We start from the raw sequence: 21849 nt of genomic DNA, 5'->3' as shown, positions 1-21849 counted from the left end.
TGATGAGGCTGCTTCTTAAGGCAGGTGGAGGGCACCAGCACTGGCACTGTTAGACCTGAGGGTCCCACCAAGTTCCAAGCCTGTCTCCTTGGGTACTGTCTGCTGCACTAGCTGCCAGGCCCAGGCTGGAAAGCAGAATGGTCCCATGAGGCGGGGGTTAAAAGTACTTCTCAGACCACTTCTCAGAGCATTCCTGCCCACACAAGTTCCATGAAAATGTCTGCATTTCCATTCAGTGGGGTGTCTCCCTCCATCTTGCACTAATGCCTCTTCCCATAAGACAGTTCTTTTCTGCATCTGGCTTACTTCACATAACATGATGATCTCCAGCTCCAGACACTGCATGATGTTGCTCCTATAACTAGTTACAAAAGACTTCACAGAAATTGAGAGTGGAGTGGTGTTTGTCACCAACTGAGAAGAGCAGTGAGGAGGGAGGTGGGAAAAGGATGACCAATAGATACTAAGTTATAGTTAAGTAGGAGCAAGAACTTGTGGTGTGCTATTACACAGTAAGGTGACTATAGATAGTAATTATAAACTGCATCTTCAAAAGGTAAATGATATTGAATATTTTCTCCACAAAGAAATGGTGGACAGATGTGTTTACCCTGATTTAAACATCTCAACTTATACATTTATCAAAACATCACATGGTACTCCATTAATATGTGTAATTTTATGCTTTTGTGTAGCCATCACAAGAAATTAAAACTTTTTTCTTTGTAGGTAAGTGCTGATTAATAAGTCCAGGTGGCTCAGTCACATGGATCACCCCTTCTCAGCCCTCAGTACACCCCATAAAATGTCTCTTAGTACAACCCATAAAATGTCTCCAGCCTTTTGTTTCAGGAAAGTTGAGTTCAGTCACCCAGAACCTCTTCCTCATTTGAGATGGTAGACTGCATGTCTTTGCTTACTTTCGCATGGGAAAAACATTACCTGATTTGTTCCATTGACAAAACTACCTCTGTTCAATAAGTTGCTGCTGGAGCTGGGTGTGGTGGTGCATGCCTGTAATCCCAACACTCAGGAGGCTGAGGAGGATCATCATGTGTTTGAGGCCAGACTGGGCTATACAGTGAGTCCAAGGCCAGCCTGAACCACCTACCCAGATCCTGTCTCAAAAAACTAAAACCAAAACAAACAAACAAACAAAACCAAGCTGCTACCTAATGTGAAGGGATTCTACCAGACCAATTCTGAAGGCATAGGCAAGACCAAAGCCAAGCCTTCCCAGGAGGCACCTGGACAGGGGTTTGTTTAGTTCATGTAGTCCTTCATGAGTGAATTACTCATAAGAACAACACACAGAGAGTTAATCATCAGTGTCAGGGCAGCATGAGAGCAGAGCTGGAGTTGCAACTCAAGTTGAATGTCTTTATTCCTTCAGCAAAACAGCAGAACAGGCTACATAGCAAACACAGCTACTAAAATGTTATAGTGTTTAGTTCACAGGAGTTATAGTGTCTTATCTGCTTACCAGGACATGGAGAGACAAAACACCTGTTGCACAACCTTGGCCATAACATGCATGCATGGTTGAGTATGTTAACTCATTCTTAGATGGCTGTAGCCCATTATGTGCATGTCCCTCAGAGTGGAGTTGTAACCTTAAGTGTCCTCAGATGCACTCAGACACCAGGCTTTGAGTATGGGCAGAAGTGGTACCCCATACTTAGGCTGAAGGGTCCCAAGATTTGGAGAGATGGAGGTACGATTTTATATATGAATAACATCAGAGTCACAATAAAAATTTATTCATGGAAGTGTAAGGTGTGACCACATAATAGGACAAAATACAAGAACAGATAGCCAGGAAAGGTGGGGCAATCAGAAAAAAAGAATTTATTTCTATAGGAAAATCCCCCAGAGTCAGGCAGAATTCTGCCAGAAGGCAGAATGGTAATGAGTACTATGGCTGCCTTTCTTCCACAGGCAGTGAGCAAGGCCAGCTGTCCACACATCTCAGCTTCCAGAGAGAATTCTCAAAAGGAGAGCAAGCAAAATAATGGCATATTTTGTCTATTCCAGTGTTTTGACATACACAATTAGATAAAGGTTGTGAAGTCTGAGGCATTTTATGATATAATGCAAACATCTAGCATTTCTATCCACTTAGAATTTGGAACTACAGTCTGAGGAGAGCATTATTTTAGAACTCATGCTCAACAGACTGAATACAAAGAAAAATACATGGCTTTCTACACTCTAAGGCAGTGGTGGCAAACCTATGGCATATGTTTTTGTTTTATTTTTAAAGACAAGAGATGTCAATGTGTGAGTTGTTTTTTCTAAACTAAAACTTCAGTATTCAGGTTTAATTGCAGTGTTGGCATTTTGCAATAAGTAAGTAGGTTTTGGGTTGCAGTTTGTTCACTTGTCTCTAAAAGGTTTGCTATCATTATTCTAGGGAGAACTATTAGACTAATATGTAGCAAATTTTTAAAAACTCACTGGCAAGGTTTTCCCACATAGGTTCAAGTTTACCAAGAGGTATGTTAAAGGTCTCAAAAGCTGGAATGAAGTCAAAAGCCTCATCCTGGCTTAGGTGGTGCACCACTTAGCATCTGTAAAGATTTACCTCTAAGGCCAGGAATTTAGCTCAGTGGCACAGCACCTGCCTCACAAGCACAAGGTCCTGAGTTCGATCTCTGGTACAAAAAAAATTTACCTCTAGTTTTGTTTGTTGTGGGTTTTGAGTATTTTTGTTTTTTGTTTTGTTTTGCTTTGAAACAAGGTCTGAGATATATTACTCAGGATGGCCTCAAACTTTCAATCCTCCTGCCTCAACCTCCCAAGCAGCTGGGAATACAGTCATGTGCTCTGATGGTCTGACTTCTATATCCTATTTTTTACTATTGATTTAAAGATCTTTTTCTGAAAGGCAATTTGGTTTGTTGAGAAATTTTAGTCTCCCTGTTTATTTGGAAAAAAGAATTACAGTAATACCTCAGTTCACAAATGCTTGTTTGGATTTGTTTTGAAAACAAAAGCATTCAGCAAAATTTTGCTTCCCTTCACAAACTCTGCATTGGGTGACAAAAACAACTACAGCCATCTTCTCCACACAAACACAAATGCAGCTATCTTCCCTAAAATCATAAAACAAATTAAGTTCATAAGCTGAAGTACCACTATACTTTATAGGAAAAAATGGTACTATATTGAAATTTCAAACAAGCTGATACCCTCTGACACGAATGGATTATACATTTATCAAAGATACCTTATTAAAAAAAAAAGATACCTTTTTGACTAGTGTGAAAAGATACATCTTATGAGCACTGGTTTCACTTAATTATAAATAGAAATTAGCATTGCAAATGTAAAAAAAATTAAAGATTGTTTACATCCCTGCTGTGTACAATATTAAATTTTGCTTTAAAACTTTTACTTAAATACTCCACGCCTCTCTGCCTCCCTGTGAAATCCAGTGTGTGTCCTGCAGCCACCACACTGTCCTCCCCACAACCACCTCCCGGTTCCATCACTCATCCCCAAAACACAGCCACCATCCTCCCCAAAGCAGCCAGCTGTGCTGTGTCCAGTGGTCATCTTCCCCCGAGCCTTACTCACATTGTCTGTTGATTGGGAAGAGCCAAGTAAGGCCCTTGGGGTGAAGCTGTTGCCACACTTTTGTGAAGGATCTTCTGGTTGATAAAACCACAGGACACATGCAGGAAATGCCCTCTCCTTACACTGAGTGCTGTGTGACCCCTGGAATTGTGGCAGCATAGGTACGGGGAAGGGAACATTGCCAGAACCTCTGCCATGGATCCTGGCCTCCTGTGAGCCACTACAGCATGAGGCAAATTAAATAGATAGGAAAGGAGACTTAGAATGAAGAAGCTGGGTCTTAGAACCTGGTCAGTGCTGCTGATGGCAGCAAAGACAAAGACCCCCAATTCAATAGATACCATCCAGTATTTATTGAATACAATCATGGGAAGGAATAGGGAGCTGGGTATGCTTTGAAGGCATCTAGTGAAATACTGCCGGACACCTGGCATGATAGAGCCAGGCAAGGCTTTTAGGGAGTAAGCACTGGTTATCTTGCTCAGAGAGAATAAACTGGTCAGTACTGAGACCAGGTGCAATTATCAAGCTACTCATCAGGTCAGTGAGAAGCCATAATTCAGGGGAAAGGATTTTAATTGGGGTCACACTGATCTCAGATGCACATAACTCAGCAGAGCCCTGTCACTTCACAGACCAGGGCCTAGGTTTCTATGGCAGCCAGTGAGGGAGGGGCTATACTCACCCAGTCTGCCATCTGACATGCCCATTTGAGTCATGTAGAGCTTTGGTCTGACTCCAGATATAAAACAATATAGCCAAATTATGGAAAACAAGAAGCAGGTGCCAGCAAGAAGCAGGTGTCATGCACATCCCACTAGTACTTGGCAGGAATGTCTGCTATGGCAGCAGCTGCTCCTCTGGGACCTTGTCAGTGGGATGAGATTTCCTCATCAACCAGCTGAATTCAGATTTTCTGTTCCTTGTGGCACAACATATCCTATGATTCATTCAACACTCTGGTTGAGAAGTACTTCTAGGTAACTCATGTGAAGCAGTCCTGCTCAGCTTTAACTGCAAAAATTTGGTAGTGGAAGGCTGTTGTGACCAACTATAATGGCACATTTCAAGGACAGGGGAGAGGAAAGACTACTCCAAAATAATATCCCCATTTACAGCTCCATAACTCTTTCATGGGTCTCTCCAGACACATGCTTATCAGCACTTATATTTATTTTAAAAAGAGAAAATCCCTGCATTTCATTGTTTCAATAAATGATTATTTAGCACCTGCTACCTCCATACCAGTGAATTTAGCACCATAAAGAAGATGCAGATGGACAAAGCATAGTTCTTGTCCTTAACATGCTTAGTTTAGCATGGGAAATTCAATATATACAAAAATAACTATCACAGAAGGTAAAGAACAATAAATCTCAATGGACAGATGTTGAGAGCCATTCTACATAAATTTGGGGTGAAATCATTTTATAATTAAAGTATGGCTGTGACTGCCTAAGGCCCAAAGTCACCTTGCCCAAGAGCCAGCTGTGGCATGCAGAAACATAACTCCATTTTGCCTCTGGTCACAAGTTGAGTCTTCAATGGTCACATGATACTGTGATACTCAAAGGCAAGATTACATCAGCTGAAGACATCCTAGTTCTTCAAGAACTGAGTAGTAATAAAAAAAAAAGTTTCACTTGAATAAAGGTGAAAAAGGACAACTTAAAGAAGGAAAACTTCTTTATTAACCTGCTATCTTGTCCCACCTACTATGGTAAGAATGCTCTCCTTACCGCCCTCATCAACAAATTTACAACCAATGGGTACCCTCCAGCCAGGGATACCACCCCCTGCTGCTGTCCTTCAGGATTGGCACTTGATTATGATTGATCTTAAAGATTTTTTTATAATTCTGCTATACCCATAAAATAGACAAAAGTTTGTTTTCAGCACCTAGTATTAATTTCAAAGAACTATGCAGAGATATGTCTTGCCACAAGGTATGATGAACAGTCCAACTTTATGTCAATATTTTGCAGGACAGGCATTATAGAATGCCAAAGATACATATCCAATGTCTTATGTAGTCCATTACATGAATGACATACTTTTGGCTGACAGCACTAAGTCTCATTTATATGACTTGTTTCCTCTAACAAAAAGGGATCTTAAATGGTCTGGCTTGTGTATACGAGGTTCAGCTTTTTAGTTAATATTTGGGAACCTTATTAACTAAAAGAACTGTTAAGCCTCAAAAAATCAGTATCAAAAGGGATCAAATGCTCACTACAAACTGTTAGGTGATATCAACTGGACCCGCCCTAAACTAGGGATAGCTACTTATCAATTAAAGCATTTTTATAAAATCCTACAAGGTAAACCTCAGGTTGACTCTCCATGTACCTTGAGCATTGAGGCCTCTCAGAAGGTACAGCTACTAGAATCAATGCTGCACCAATGCCAGGTGTATCATGTTAACCTCTAATATCCTCTCATTCTGTATGTACTCAACACTCCATATTCTCCTACAGGATTGCTGAGTCAATTCTATGATAATCAATTATTCCCCATAGAATGCCTTTATCTTCCAAATCAACTGGTGAAAACCTTACAACTATATATGGGACTAATGGCTAAAATTATAATAAATGGAAAAATCCACTCTACTCAGCTTTTTGTCACCAATCCCTCTTTAATAGTTTTTACCCATAGACTTGGCTCAAAATGTTATAGTATTACAACAAGCTAAATATTGGCAAGTAGCTTTTGGAGATTTCATTGGACAGATTGATAATCACTTTCCTAGTGATCCCCTTCTCCAATTCTTTCTTAAACACCTTTGTATTCTACGTAGAATAGCCCAGTTAGAGACCATTTCTAATGCTCCTGCTTTTTTCACAGATGGCTCCTCTAAAGGAAAAGTGGTCATTTGGAATACAGATTTTTCAGCATGTCATTTGGACCCCTAACTTCAGTGCAGTGATCAGAAATAACTGCTATTTTGGGGCTGGGGATTTAGTTCAGTGGCACCGTGCCTGCCTCACAAGTCCAAGGTCCTGAGTTTGATCCCTGGTACGAAAAAAAGAAATAAAGACACAGACAGACAAACCAAATGAACAAATGAATGAACTGCTATTTGGTTTTAGAGATGACACAACAAATTCCTGTAACAGTACCAGTGACTCAGGTTATGCATTATTTCTCAAAGGCTTGAGAGAGCCACTTTGCAGGCCACTTTAGATCCACCTTTGCTTAATTTATTTTTAAAATTACAGTCTATCATTCACAGCCATACTGTTCCCTTCTTTATCGGACATACCAGGTCTCATTCTAATTTTTTTTTTTTTTTTTGGTACCAGGGATTGAACTTGGGACCTTGTGCTTTCAAGGCAGGCAGTGGAACCACTGAGCTAAGTCCCCAGTCCAGGTCTCATTCTAATTTACCTGGACCTTTAGCTTATGGTAATCAACAGGCTGATTCACTAATTGCCCTTGTTTCCTCTTTTGATCTGGCTAGACAATCACATGAGAATCACCACCAAAATAGTAGAGCTTTAATAAAAGAATTTTAATTGTCATGCGCACAGGCTAGAAATATCATTTTATCTTGTCCTGCATGTTGAAAAACTCACTCGCCCAGTAACCCCCAAAGGTACGGCAATCCCGGGGGCTCACATAAAATCAAATTTGGCAAATGGATGTTATTCATATTCCCTCTTTTGGCCACTTGTGATATGTTCATATTTCTATTGATACTTATTCCCATTTAATGCGTGCTACTTATAATTCAGGAGAAAAAACTGGCCATGTTCAACATTACTGTTTGTCTGCTTTTGCTGCTATGGGAGTGCCAAAAACTATAAGAATGGCCCTTCTTATACTAGTAAAGCATTGTCCTCCTGTTTTCAGCTCTGGCACATTAAGAATCTTACAGGCAATCCAAATAATCCACAAGGCCAAGTTACAGTAGAAAGGGCCCATCTACCACTCAAAAATCAACTAAATAAAGAAAAAAAGGGAATACAGTTTCCTCCACATGCTCAACTATCTTCACTCTAAATTTTTTAAATCCATGGACAGAGAGTGGTTCCACCACCTGCCTTGCAACCGCAAGGTCCTGAGTTGGATCCCCGGTACCAAAAAAAAAAAAAAAAATCCATGGACAGAGAACAAGTGCACCACAGCTGAACTGCACTGGCAGTCTGAGCCTGACTCTAAACTGCCACAAGTTCAGGTCTTGAGGAAAGATACACAGACAGGCAAATGGTAAGGCCCCTCACCATTAATAGCCTGGGGATGAGGGTATTCTTTTTTTGAGACAGGGTCTGGCTTTGTATGTCAGGGTGGCCCTGAACTCACTACACATCCCAAGTTGAACTCGAACTCAAGCAATCCTCCTGCCTCTGGCTCCCAAGGGCTGGAATTACAGGTATGCGTCACCACACCCAGTGAGGTTATTTTTGCATATTAACAGAAGATGGATCACCAGCATGGCTGCCATCCAGGAATGTTTGACTGTGGAAGACAGAAATCCCTATGGTGGCATCAGCTGACTGGCCTGCCAGTCAGACCACCAATGGAGACTTTTGCACAGATAAGTCTCAACAGTCAACTGGCAACAACTCCACCCCCATCAATGATGGAAGCCAAACCAATTACAAACAAGAGCCTTGAAAGAACAATCTACAAGGTCAAGACACTTGTAGAATGTCAAGGTCTAGCACAGACTCCTGATATTGTTTGTTGCTATGATGGCTATCCTAGCATGTGCAGCATGTATATCCCCACTGTCAGGGATTGAGTATTGAGGTTACATCCCCAATCCTCCCTTGCTTAGACCAGTTACTTAGGTGGATCTCCCACCTGAAATTTATCATGAAACTGACACATCCCATTTATGAGTGGATTTGATACCAGGCCCATTTGTCCCTATAGATATGAAAGACAAAAAACAATTGTTGATTATACTTCTCATTTTACTTATCCTCCTCTGTGTGTGGAAGATGGTTCCACACAGTCTAATTATCACTATGCTGCCTCATCTCAGACCTGGTTGGACCATAATCCTAAAAACTTCGTTAATTCTGGGGTCCATTCATGAGCCTGGAGAACAAATTGATTCTTTCCTACCCAAAAATCCAATTTGTCAAGCTCATATTACATGGAATGGATTTCATAAAGATGCAGCTCCACCATGGAAAATATGTAGGGGCTGATCAGGATGATATGGAAAATTGGGAGCATATGAATTTATTGACTGGGGATCATAGGGAAATTTACAGGAAGGACAATAATATAGACTGGTATAAATTAAACTGGACTAACATTGATAATGTGACCACAAAATCTGTCCCTACTAAGGAAATAAGTTGGATAGAAGAAGGTTTTGATACACTTTCTCCCCAGTTTTTACGTTATGGAAAACTTGAGTCTGTCCAAAAAAATTATGCAAATTGGCTCTTCCCTATATTTAAGGAAGCTTAAGGACTGGTAATGATTTAGAATCAGACTCTGGCAATACTATATTGTTAACAATATTGGCCTGTTCAAGCTCCCATATGTATCTATAACACATATGTTTTTGTGTATGGGAATATACAATGGGGTACTAATACTTTTATGTGTCAAAAATGTACCATGAGGGGCCTGGCAAATGCAAGGTTCTGAGTTCAATCCCCGATACTGGGGAAAAAAATACACCTTGACTCATTATATTCCCTTTGGCTCTGTACAAAATAAGACTCTAATGATGCTAGGGCATATGCCAGGAGTATGGGTTCCTGTTAATTTAACTGAACCATGGTCACATATGCCTACTGCTCATATGTTACAAGTCTTGCTTGTCTCATACTTAGAACAAAAAGAATCCTAAGACTGATCATTGCTGGCATAGTCTTTATTGGTATTATTGATTTAAAATGTAGCTGTTTCCTCTCTGGTCTTGGCCCACTCCATTCAAACAGCTCATTTCATAGATAATCAGACCAAGACTGTGATGAGGCCTGCAAAATTCAGCATTCTATAGATGCTAAGCTGCAATCCCAAATAAGCATGCTTCTACTGTTCTCTGGATGAGATCAGATTGAAAGTTTATAACTACAAGGCCTAAAATGTTATTATAATACCACTTGATTTTGCATTACTCCTTTACCTTATAATGGGTCTAGCCACCCATGGGAACATGTTAAAAAGCATGTACAAGGAACAATGCACAATAATATAACTACTGATTTTGATGTCTTCCAAAAAAGTTGTATCTATGTCCCAACAGACTAATTTTGATGACCAGATTCAAAACTAGGATAGATTTTCTGATATACTTAATCAGCTTAATCCAATTAATTATCTCAAGGCTCATTTCTAGTTTTATATTGCTGTGCCAGTAGTAATTGGATTGTGTCTCCTTGCTCTCACCTTCATCTGCTACAGAGGAGCTCAAATCAGATGACATCTTAAGATGTTGGAATCACAGAACACAATGATTCAACTTCTTTGAGCAAATAAAAAGAAAGGGGGATCTGTCAAGAGCCATTCTACATAAATTTTGGGGGGAAATCATTTCATAAAGTATAACTACTGTTGTCTAAGGCCCAATGTCACCTTGCCCATGAGCTAGCTATAGCATGCAGAAACATAACTGCTCTGCCTCTGGTCACAAGTTGAGGCCTCAACGGTCCCATGATACTGTGACACTCAAAGACAAGAGCAGATCAGCTGAAGACATTCTGGTTCTTCGAGAACCAAATAATAATTAAAAAAGAGAAAAGTTTCACCTGGATGCAGGACTTCTTTATCAGCCTGCTATCTTGTCCCACCTACTATTGTTAAGAATGCTCTCCTTACTGCCCTCATCACCATAAGACCCTCAGTGACTTAAGATCCTCATCAACATAGGATTACTGCTGTCCCCTAAGTCACCTGATACTCTCCAATTATTGTGTACCCAATAAATAATGGCTAGCTTACAGTAGCTTTCTCTTTGAGGCACTGACCTCCCAGGACCTTGTGTGCTTTGAAATTATGCAAGTCTCAACTGTCTTTCTTTCCTTAGCCATTGCTGTCCCCCTTTCTAGGGAGTCAGAGGATTGATCACCCTCTGATAAACACCAATATATAACAACTGAGAAGAAAAAATTACTTTTGGATGAGAATAAGAGATTGGAGAAAGTGCTTTGGAAGCAGGGTATATAAAGTGACCTATCAGAGGAAGCTGAATAAAGGAAGAGTCAAATCGGACCTACTTAGAGAAAAATCAACTAAAAACATAGGTAATTGGAAGAAAAGGAGTGACATACATCCTGATGCCAAAATCAATCTGAAATAAGAGATCAATAGGTCACATGAAACATAGTCACAGGACGTGATAAAACAACAAATAAGCCCACAGGACTAGCAGTGGTCCAGACAGCACCAAACAAGAATTGCCATACTGGGAATTCTTCAAGAAACTGATGGACTGAAAAGTGCAGCTAACTCAAGTGACAGACAATAGATTTGGGGAAAAAGGCCTCTTGCCTCTTTTGCCTTCCTCCACACAGAGGATGATGCACACTGACAACACATTTCACTGGCAAACACAGAGGCAAGCAAGCAGAAATCTGCTCCCTCCCTGGCAGACAAGCCACCAGATCCCCTCACACCTTTTTCTTTTCCTTTTTTTCTCTTTGGTCATGCAGCTTTCTGGAAAACCAAAGTTAGGGGGAGGCAGCAGTGAAAATGCCAGACAATATTCCCCAGAAGGTCCACCCAGAAGGAAAAGAAATTTGGTAAGTGAAGCTCCCGCCATCAGCAGCTGAGTCATGGTTGTCATTTGGGGCAGAGGCACAAACTTGAACTCTCCCGGGCTGTTCTGCTGCCCAGAGAGAGAGAAAGAAAAAGCCACCCAGAACTGGTAGACTGCCGGCAGCTGGTCAGTAGACCAAGGGAATTTAAGTTGGAAAGTAGAACCTGGTACAACCAAAGTGAATGCCAGCCAGGTCACAGATGTGATTTGGGTCAGAGGCACAAATTTGAACCCAGGTGCTCTATGACTTTTGTTTTTATTTTTGTTTTTTTTTTTGTTTTTGGTCACTTCTCCCAGGGCTGATTTGCTGCCCTGAGAGAAAGAAGGGAAGAGACATCAGGCGATGGTGGACTGCTGACAGCTGGTCAACAGATCGAGGGAATTTATGTTATGTAGAGAACCAGTCCAGACAAGCTCTGTTCCCAAGTCCACCAAGGGCCTTGACTACAAAGGGCTAGAGGCACCCACTGTGATCTGAGATCAGATATGAGGAGGGGCAAGGGGCCTTGGCTGGTGACAGGAAGGGGACACTCCCTCCTCCCCCACACTGGGACAGTGGACACGCACAAAAGGTGCCACAGTGGCTGAGAGAGTTGTGCTTACAGGACCACAGAGGGGAGACATGGGGAAGAGACATAGGAAAGACTGATTGAGGAGAGGCCCCAGATCTCAACCCCAGAAGTCAAGAACTTTAAGCTCACAGGGAAAGTGAAGAAAGACATTGTAGTGAAGGCCCAGATTACATCAGTTGGTGAGTTGGTGGGATCAGCACCTCATACTGGAACATGGACTTGCTGAAGGGGAAGGGTGGCTCAAACCTGCAGTAGAACCATGCAGAGTCCAAACCCACAGGAGATCAGGGAGCTCAATTCTGCCTCACAGCCAGAAACTGGTTTGAATCTTAGTGAACTATGGTGGGCTCGCTAAGATTATCTGACACAGATCTGCAGGCTGCTACCCACCTTGTCTACCAGAGACAGTAGAGATACGCCTTGAAGGGGACCCTTTTCTCTTTTTCCTTCTCCTTTCATTTCTCTTCTTTCTTGTTCCTGTTATTGTCCTACTTTATTCTTTTCTTATTCTCTCTCAATTATTCTTACAGTAGAGTGAACACAGCTTGTAGTTTTCCTGTTGCTGTTAGCTTGTTCTACTCTTGTATTTATTCCTTCCATCTCTCTTTTCTTTCTGTCTCCACCAGTTTCCCAAAGTTTGCATGACCTTTCTGTGTCCTCTAGCCCTATTTCTAACCTCTTTCTCTCCTTCCATCTCTCTATCCCTCAACTTTTTCTAAGTCTTCTTCCCAGAGGGTAAAGCCACTATATTGAAGGGCTTATTTACTATAGATCATTCTTGTGGTTGATCCTTGATTTTGATACATAACAAGTCTAGTTCCTTGGTTAAAGGTGTCAGACTAACAGGTACCACAATTTGTCATTTTCTAAGCTGTATTTGATGCTAATGTTAATGCTGATTGTATCATTTTGGCCAAGGTAATGTGATTGTTCTAGCCAGCTGCCCTTCCTGGTATACCAAGATTGAGATTGCTTAAGGGCCATTACAGACTCAAAACCCAAAGAACAACTACACCTGGAGGACAATCCAAGTAGTAGTCATTTCCTAAGGGTTTTAAATACTAGCAATAAAAATACTTCTAATAAGCAATTTACAAGCAACAACCCAGGAATTAAACCAAAAACATCACCAAAAGAAAAAAGAAAGAAACAAGGAGACACCTAAACAAGATGCAAACCCAGACTTCCAGAACACCAAAGGAAAATTCAGGGGGCAACAAAATGGAACACTCTGAAACACAACCACCTGGACTCCTTAAACTGACAATGAAAGAGGATCTGAAAAAAATTAAATCAGAAATAAATTCTCAGACAGAGATGGTGACCATAGTGAACGACATGATTAATAACTCTAGAGCAGACACAGATTAAAAAAAAAAATAGAAGAGGTCAGGAACATGATGGAATCCATGAATGGCCAGCAGAAGAAAGAAATGGACTCCATAAAATAGATTCAAACAGATATCCAGGAGATTAAAAATACCACTGAAAGTATATGCAGCAGAATGAGCCAATGTCTGGACAGAATATCAGATATAGAAGACAGGATTGTAGTTAGTGACCGGGAAAAGAAAGATTTCTTTTTTTTTTTTTTTGACACCTGGTTTATTGAGAAAAAAAAATAATGAAAATTTAGTTGCTTATGGTACAACTTATAGTAATTTGATGTATAAAATGAGTTTTCATTATGTCAGTATAAATAGTAAAAAAAAATAACAATTCATCCAATATATATTCAGAGAAACTCATATCCCTGAATTCTCCTGTTGTACGTTTTACATCAGCCATTTTAAGTCTGTTTACCAAGGGAGACCAGGTTTTTAACTATATTTAGGTTTTTGTGACAAAATCTATCAGAGCTGTGTCCAAATGGTTAGAGCCCAGTTAAACTGGAGATAAAAACCTCAAGCCAATTCTTCCCCTTGACCTGTTTTAATGGCACTTTGGGGACAGCAATAACCATCCTAACACCTTACTATATGGGTTCATCATTCCTATCTTTCAAGTCTACATGGGTCCTGACTATATAGACACAAAGTGGTACAGATTTATGAATATAGCATTTCCCCACACCCTAACCCTGTAAGCTATTTTTATTAAAAGAGCAAATTTCCTCTTAGCCTTTCTCTACTTAAAGAGGTCTTAGTACTGCAATCTGCTTTGGCCATGGAAAAATACTTGCCTTCGTGTAATATCAAGTCAATATGAAGTTTACCAAAACAGCAATTATTAGAATATTAATTATAGATTCTCAAAAACAGGAAACTATTTTGCTCTTTAAATAGCTAAAAACTTGAAAACAGTTTTTGTTTTATCTTTATTTTAGAATGTTTAGTTACTGACAACTTTTACCAGTATCTCCCTCCTTTTAGCTCTTCATAGAAATAGTCCATTCTATCTGGGAAAAAAAGAAACCCCAAACTTGAGCAGATTACTACATCCTGGAAGCCTTCACATTTCTACTCTTCAAGCTCATTTTCTTTTATAAATGCAGTATAAAGGCTATGGATAGATGTAGGAAACACTGGCATATTGTAAGTAACCAGCAAAAATAAACATGTTTTTGTTAATTTCACAAAACATAGAGGAGTATGAAACTATAACACAATTTTTAAAATATTTTCCCCAAAACTATTTTAGCATTTCCAACTATTTTAACTCTGAACACTGCTAGAAGAGGTTTCCAGTGGCCTGGAGCTCACAGATGCTGCCAAAACAGATGCTGGGTAGCCCGAGAAGGCTCCCCTGCTTGGCACCATCTCAGCGTGCCCCGCTCCTCTGCCTTAGGCAGAGGTGTAGAAGTACCTCGGCTTGGCATTGCCCAGCAGGTCTTCGTAGTTGGGCAGGCAGCAGCAGAAGAAAGCACAGCCAATCATGATAATCGTGGCTGCCCACCCAAAACCATAGGCCCAGTTATAGATGTAAAGGACCGCTGGGCTGGCATGAAGGTTGAAGGTCTGGGTGTACTTCACAGGGTAAATAACCAGGGAGATGATCTGGAACACAGCTGCCAGGGCCAGGAGGCCTCCGATCACTCTCAGGAAGATGAGCATCCGGGGTCCGCAGAGGGCAAAGAAGGAGAGGATGAAACATGATCAGGATGATGAAGCCGCAGAAGAGCATGGTGACAGCTGCTCTTCCCCAAGCATACTGCATGAGGCTCTCGCAGCCCTCGGTGGGGGAGCCGGTGGTGCCCTCCTTGTCCACACATTTCCACCACAGCCACGACGTCTGCATGTGGGTGCTTTACTGCAGCCACCCGCGGCCGGTCAGCACGATGATGTCCAAGATGATGGCGCTGAGCAGCATGAGTGGCAGGATACAGCGGCAGCGCTCGCAGGCCAGGCCACAGCACAGCATCTCAGCAGGTGGCAGGGAGAAAGATTTCTTAAAAGTGGCAAGAGACCACAAGAAACCAATCCAGCAGCTGCTAGATGATGGAAAGAAGAATAACATAAGACTGATCAGAGTCAATGAAAAAGCAGGAGATAGTACAAACAACAAAAAAAAATTGTTCACGAACTAATGGCAGAAAACTTCCCAAGAAGAGGGAAAATATTTGACATACAGATAAGTGAGGCATATAGGACTCCAATTAGCCATGATCAAAAAAAAAATCTACACCTAGACATATAATAATAGTCAAGATCCCAGAAACCCAATAGAACAAAAGAATATTAAAAGCACTTACAAAAAAAAATCACAAAGGAAAGCCCATCAGAATCACAGCACACTTCTCAACACAAACCCTAAAGTCAAGAAAAGCCTGGAATGAAATGCCATAAAAGAAAACCTCCAACCCAGAATGATGTACCCTACAAAACTATCTTTCAAAATCGATGGAGCAATACAATACATTCACAACAAAGAACACCTGAGGAACTTCAAGAATACTAAATCAGCACTCCAAAAAATTCTAAACAATATCCCAGAAAAAGACAATGAGGGTCACACCTCCATGAAGCCCAACAGAATGAAGCCATCAGACAAGGCAAGAAATTAAATTAAAAGGGGGAAAAAAATAAAAGAGCCAATAATAGGAAACTACAATGACAAGGACGTCAGTACCTATCAGTTACAATAATCAATGCCAATGGCCTCAATTCACCATTCAAAAGAAACAGACTGACAGAATGGATCAAGAAGCAAGATCCAACAATATGCTGCATAAAAGAAACACATTTAACACAAAAAGAAATTCAGAGACTAAAAGTCAAAGGATAGAAAACAATAATCCATGGGATAAGAACCCACAAAAAAAGCAGAGGTCACTATCCTATTTGCAGACAAAGTAGACTTCAGAGACAATTAAGAGAGACAAAGAAGGTCATTACATCCTTGTAAAAGGAACAATTCAGAAGAAGAAATGACAATTATAAATATATATGCACCAAACACTAGTGTACCCAACCATATAAAACAATTAAGTGACATGTAAAATCAAATAAGCACTAAAACAATACTACTGGGGGAACCTCAACACCCTACTGTTACAGACAAATCAACTAGACAAAAAAATCAACAATGAAATACTAGAACAGAGCCAAGCTTTTGAACAAATGGACTTAATAGGTGTCGACAAAGTACTCCACCCCACAAAATCAGAATACACATTCTCCTCAGCTACACATGGGTCATTCTCCAAAACAGACAACATGCTAGCTTAAGGAACATGCTTAAGTAAATGCAAAGGAAATGAATTGTCAGACCATAGCACAGTGAAATTGGAGATCAATACCAAAAGACACACAAGAACTTCACAGACACATGGAAATTAAATGATACCATCTTGAACAATCAATGGGTCACAGAGGAAATTAAAGAAGAAATTAGACAGTTTCTACAAGTAAATGATAATGCTAGTACAACATACAGGAATCTATGGAACACAAAGAAAACAGTTCTATGAGGGAAATGCATAGCAGTGAATGCCCATACTAGGAAAATTGAGACAGATCAAATAAACAACCTAATGCTGAACTTCAAGCTCCTAGAAAAAGAAGAGCAAGACAGACCAGAAACTCATACAAGGGAGGAAATTATAAAGATCAGAGCAGAAATCAATGCAATGGAGACTAAGAGAAGGATACAAAAAATCAACAACTCAAAGAGTTGGTTCTTCAAAGAATAAAATTGACAAAACCTTACCAACCTTATCCCCCCCCCCCAAAAGGCTCAAATTCATACAATTAGGAATGAAAAGGGTGAAATTACAACAGATCCACCAGAAATCCAGACGATCATTAATACCTACTTTGAGAATCTGTACCCCAATAAGATGGAAAACACAGAAGAAATGGACAGATTCCTAGATACATAGGAATTACTGAAATTGAACGAAGACCTAAAAATTCTAAACACCCCAATATCAATCAATGAAATTGAAAATATAATTAAAAACTTATCAAAGAAAAGCCCAGATCCTGATGGCTTCACTGCTGAATTGTACAAGAAATCTAGGGAAGAGCTAATGCCATGATTATCCAACTCTTTAACGAAAGTGAAAGGAGACAATACTCCCAAATTCATTCCTGGAAGCAAGCATTACACTGATTCTGAGAGCAGAAAAAGACTCAACCAAAAAGAGAATACAGGCCAATCTCCCTAATGAACATGGAAGCAAAAAATCCTCAATAAGATAATGGTAAAACAATACAAAAGATCATCAAGAAGATCATACATCCTGACCAAGTGGGATTTATCCCAGGGATGCAGAAAGGATGGTTCAACATAGGTAAATCAATGAATATAATACACTTTATTAACAGAGCCAAGGACAAAAAAGATATGATCATCTCAATAGATGCAGAAAAAGTGTTTGACAACATTCAACACACATTCATGATTTTTAAAAAAACCTACAGAGAACTGGAATAGATGGTCTTTATCTCAATCTTATCACAACTATCTATGAAAAACCAACAGCCAACATCATTCTGAATGGTCAAAAACTGAAATCTTTCATGCTAAAATCAGGAAAAAGACAAAGATGACCACTATCATCACTCCTGTTAAATATGTTTCTGGAAACATTAGCCACAGTAATTAAACAAGAGAAAGAAAGGAAATAAAGATGGGAAAGAAAAAAGTTAAACTGTCATTATTTCAGATGACATATTTATAGATGACTATATAGAAGACATCAAAAACTCCACCAAAAGACACCTAGACTTAATAATCAAAGTCAGCAGAGTAGCTGGAGTCAAAGGAAAGACTCAAAGGCTGGGGATTTATCTCAGTGGTTCTGTCACCTGCCTCACAAGCATAAGGTCCTGAGTTCAATCCCTGGTACCAAAAAAAAAAAAAAAGGAAAAGACTCAAAAATCAATAGCCTTCTTGTATACGAGTAACAGGCTCACTGAGAAAGAAATTGGTGAAACAATTCCTTTCACAATAGCATCCAAAGAAAATGAAATATCTAGCAATCAACCTAACAAAGAACGTAAAAGACCTCCACTTTGAAAACTACAGCACTCTGAAAAAGAGACTGAAGATGATATCAGAAAATGGAAAGCTATCCCTTGTTCTTGGATAGGAAGAACCAATATAGTAAAAATGGCTATACTTTCAAAACTGCTTTATACATTCAATGCAATTCTGATTGAAATTCCAACAGCTTATTTCACAGAACTAGATAAAACAATCCAAAACTTCATTTGGAGCCAGAAGGGACCTAGAATAGCAAAAGCAATTCTAGGAAACAAAGACAAGGCAGGGGTTATCACAAGCCCCAACTTGAAACTCTACTACAAAGCTACTGTGATAAAAACAGCATGGTACTGGCAAAGAAACAGACCTAAAGATCAGTGGAACTGTTCAGAAGATCCCAAAATAACTCAAGACATATGCAGCCATTTCATCGTCAATGAAAGCAAAACACCCTCACTGGAGGAAAGATAGCCTCTTTAATAAATGGTGCTGGAAAAACTAGGTTGCAAAAACTAGGCCCATATCTCTCACCATTCAATAAACTAAAATGAAATGGATCAAAGATATAAATATTAAAACAGAAACACTATATCTGCTTGAAGACAGGTAAGGTAGAACTCTTGAAGACACTGGTGTAGGAAAAGACTTTATGAACAAAACTCAGTCACACAGGAACTAGCACAAAGAATCAACAAATGGGATCTCATCTTATTAAAAAGCTTCTGCACAGCAAGAGAAACCATCAACAGAGTGAAAACTCAAATGTGTGAAAAAAAATTTACCAGCTGTCCCTTAGACAAAGGTCTATAATCAGACCCCCCCCAAATTTAAAGACCAAATCCAAAAATGGGCAACTGAAATGAACAGACACTTCTCTGATGAAGAAGTAGAAGCAGCAAATAAACATATGAAAAAATATTCAATATCACTGGTCATTTGAGAGATATATAAGTGAAAACTACACTGAGATTCTACCTCACTCCAGAAAGAATGGCTGCTATCATGAAATCAACCAATAACAAATGCTGGAGGGGCTGTGGGGAAAATGGAACCCTTCTCTACTGTTAGTGGGACTGTAGACTGGTGCAACCACTGTAGAAATCAGTATGCAGATGCCTCAAGAAACTAAGATTAGAAGTTCCATTTCACCCAGCTATTCCCCTGCTGGGTATCTTCCCAAAAGAATTAAAAGCATCATACTGCAGCAATATATGTGCATCCATGTTTATAGTAGCAGTTTATAATAGCTAAATCTTGGAAATAACCCAAATACCCATCAACTGCTGACTGGATAAAGATGTGGGGATTTTTATATAATGGAGTACTACTCAGCCATAAACTAGAGACATTTATAGCTAAATGGATACACATTGAGGTCATACATTTTGTTTTTGGTACGAGGGATCGAACTTGGGACCTTGCACTTGTGAGGCAGGCAGCGGAACCACTGAGCTACATCCCCGGCCCACTGAGGCCATACTTTTAAGTGAAATAGGACACACATGTGTAAATACTTGTTTTTCTGGTGGGAGAAACTGAAAGTGTAAATGAGGACCAAAATGTATAATAGATAATGTGAAATAGGAAGAAATAGTTCAAAGGGGAAGGAGAAGAAGGAAGGGGGGTGGTAGAAAGGAAAGTAGGGAAAGCAAAAAATATGAGAGAAGGAAAAAATGGAAACAAAGCTTTTGTAAATAGGGAGGGGTGGAAGGGTGGAAGGGAGGAAGGGAGGAAAGGGGAATGGGAAAAAACAAGAACCAACATATATAATGTCCAAGTACAAATTCCCAATGAATGTGATCATAAGGTATACCTAAATGCATGGATTAAAGCAGACACCTTATTCAACAACAGCCCAAGGATTAAAATTTGCAGGCAAATCACAAAAAAAAGAAAGAGAAAGAGAGGGAAAGGGAAAGGGAAAGGGGAAAAGGGAAAGGGAAAGGGAAAAGGAAAAGGAAAGGAAAGGAAGGGAAAGGAAAGGAGAAAAGCCAAAGTTAGGAGCCCCAGTGAAGCAGAGGTGGGAAAAGAAGTGAGTGGCAATCAATGGCTTGACAGAAAGATGAAGAAGTGCATGTGAGATTTAAACAACCCCGAGAGGTCGGCACTTAACCTGCTGGAGCAGAAAATGAAGGGAACTCAAGCAGCCTTGGGCTGTATTTGCAGTGGCAAGAGTACTCCCACCCTCACCCTCTATACTGTGACAATCAGCTGGATATAGGATGGAGAAGTGCCAGTGGAAGTGAAACAGAGGAAGCTGTGCAAAGACTGAGTGGAACCAACTTTACACAGGACTGGGAGTAGTCCCAGGCTATCCCTGCCTGAAGGTGCACAGCAACTCTCAGTAAGGAGGCTTGGGCAGGCTGGCAATAGAAATCCAAAAAGCTGCTGGTTGAAGACTGGTCCCAGCTCCCACAAGGTCGGTCCCAGCTCCCACAAGTTCAGCCCCATGCCCAGCACTATTTTTACCGCAGACTTGGTAGGGTTACACAGCAGTTTTGGGGACACTACCTGTTTTGGACACTACCACAGAACTGTGGACTCCAGAGGAATCTTTTTTTCTTTATTGGTTTCAGTTCCTTTTCCTGTTTGGTTGGGGGTTTTTTTCTTCATTGTTTAGGTTTTTACTTTTATACTTATCTAGTACTGCTCATCTTCTTTCTTTCAACTACCTCTCAATTTTATATTTTCATGTGAGTGAAAATCATCTCTTGTCTTTCTGTGTCACTTCAATATTCTTTTGCTTTATCCTTCATGTTTTCACTCCTGCCCTCTTCCTCGTTTCCTAAAGCTTGGGAGATCCTCTGTTGTCCCCCAGCCTTGTCTCTACATTTCCCTTCATTTATCTGTTTTGCCCCCATCCCTCTTAAATTTCCCCCCTACATGGTAAAATCACATCACTAAGGGGAAACTCATTGCATACAAGTTTGTGGTTTATGTTGGGTTGTGTTATACAACTTTAGATCTTGCTCCTATGGTTAAAGGTATCAAATTCATAGTTACCACAGTATGTCAGTTTCTAGGCTGTGCTTGATGCTATTGATATTACTAATTGTACTACTTTAGCCAGGATGTCGTACCTATTATAATCAGTTGTTCTCCTTTGTATGACAACACTGCAATTCTCTGGGGCCACAACCATCACCATAGTCTAGTACCAAAGCATTGGGTGCTGAGCCAAATAGAGAGCAACTTCTGATCCTTAATAAACTGGGAAGGTAGGATCCTGGGACACAAACTCCAAAAACCACATATGCCCAGAAGACATCTCTGAGGAACAGATTTCCTAGGGAAGACTCCATACTAGTGAAAAAGCTATCTGCCATAAGAAGTTTATAAGCATCAACACAGAAAACAAAGTAAAACTAAACAAGAAAAAAACAGGACAAGACACGCAAACAAAATGCAATCCAAGGCTTCCAGCCCACCTAGGACAAGTCCAAGGGACAACAAGGTAAGAGGAAACTGGAATCTACCCATCTGAATTTTCTGAAATGATAGCAGCAGAAGTAAAAACACAGATGCATGAAGTTATAGAAA

The 21849-nt window shown here is 40.1% G+C and overlaps 1 protein-coding gene and 1 pseudogene across 3 annotated transcripts in view; both read right to left on the bottom strand.

Moving 5' to 3' along the window:
- Positions 1-14178: 14178 nt before the first annotated feature.
- Positions 14179-21849, bottom strand: part of Hgsnat (heparan-alpha-glucosaminide N-acetyltransferase) — a 67155-nt gene continuing 59484 nt past the window's right edge. For 2 of the 3 annotated variants that reach the window (XM_087180422.1, XM_004875362.4), the window contains one exon: positions 14179-15310. The gene's annotated coding sequence lies outside the window, so the exon portion shown is untranslated. The remainder of the gene's footprint in view (positions 15311-21849) is intronic. The other variant, XM_004875363.4, reaches the window with a different exon arrangement.
- Positions 14664-15240, bottom strand: LOC101699612 (p53 apoptosis effector related to PMP-22 pseudogene; annotated as a pseudogene).

Source organism: Heterocephalus glaber, unplaced genomic scaffold (assembly GCF_053883595.1).
Source record: "Heterocephalus glaber isolate CG9 unplaced genomic scaffold, H.glaber_assembly_v1.0 deba00001461, whole genome shotgun sequence".
NCBI lineage: Eukaryota > Metazoa > Chordata > Mammalia > Rodentia > Bathyergidae > Heterocephalus > Heterocephalus glaber.
The sequence above is the reverse complement of the archived record's forward strand: the minus strand, read 5'-3'. Positions and strand labels throughout refer to the sequence as shown.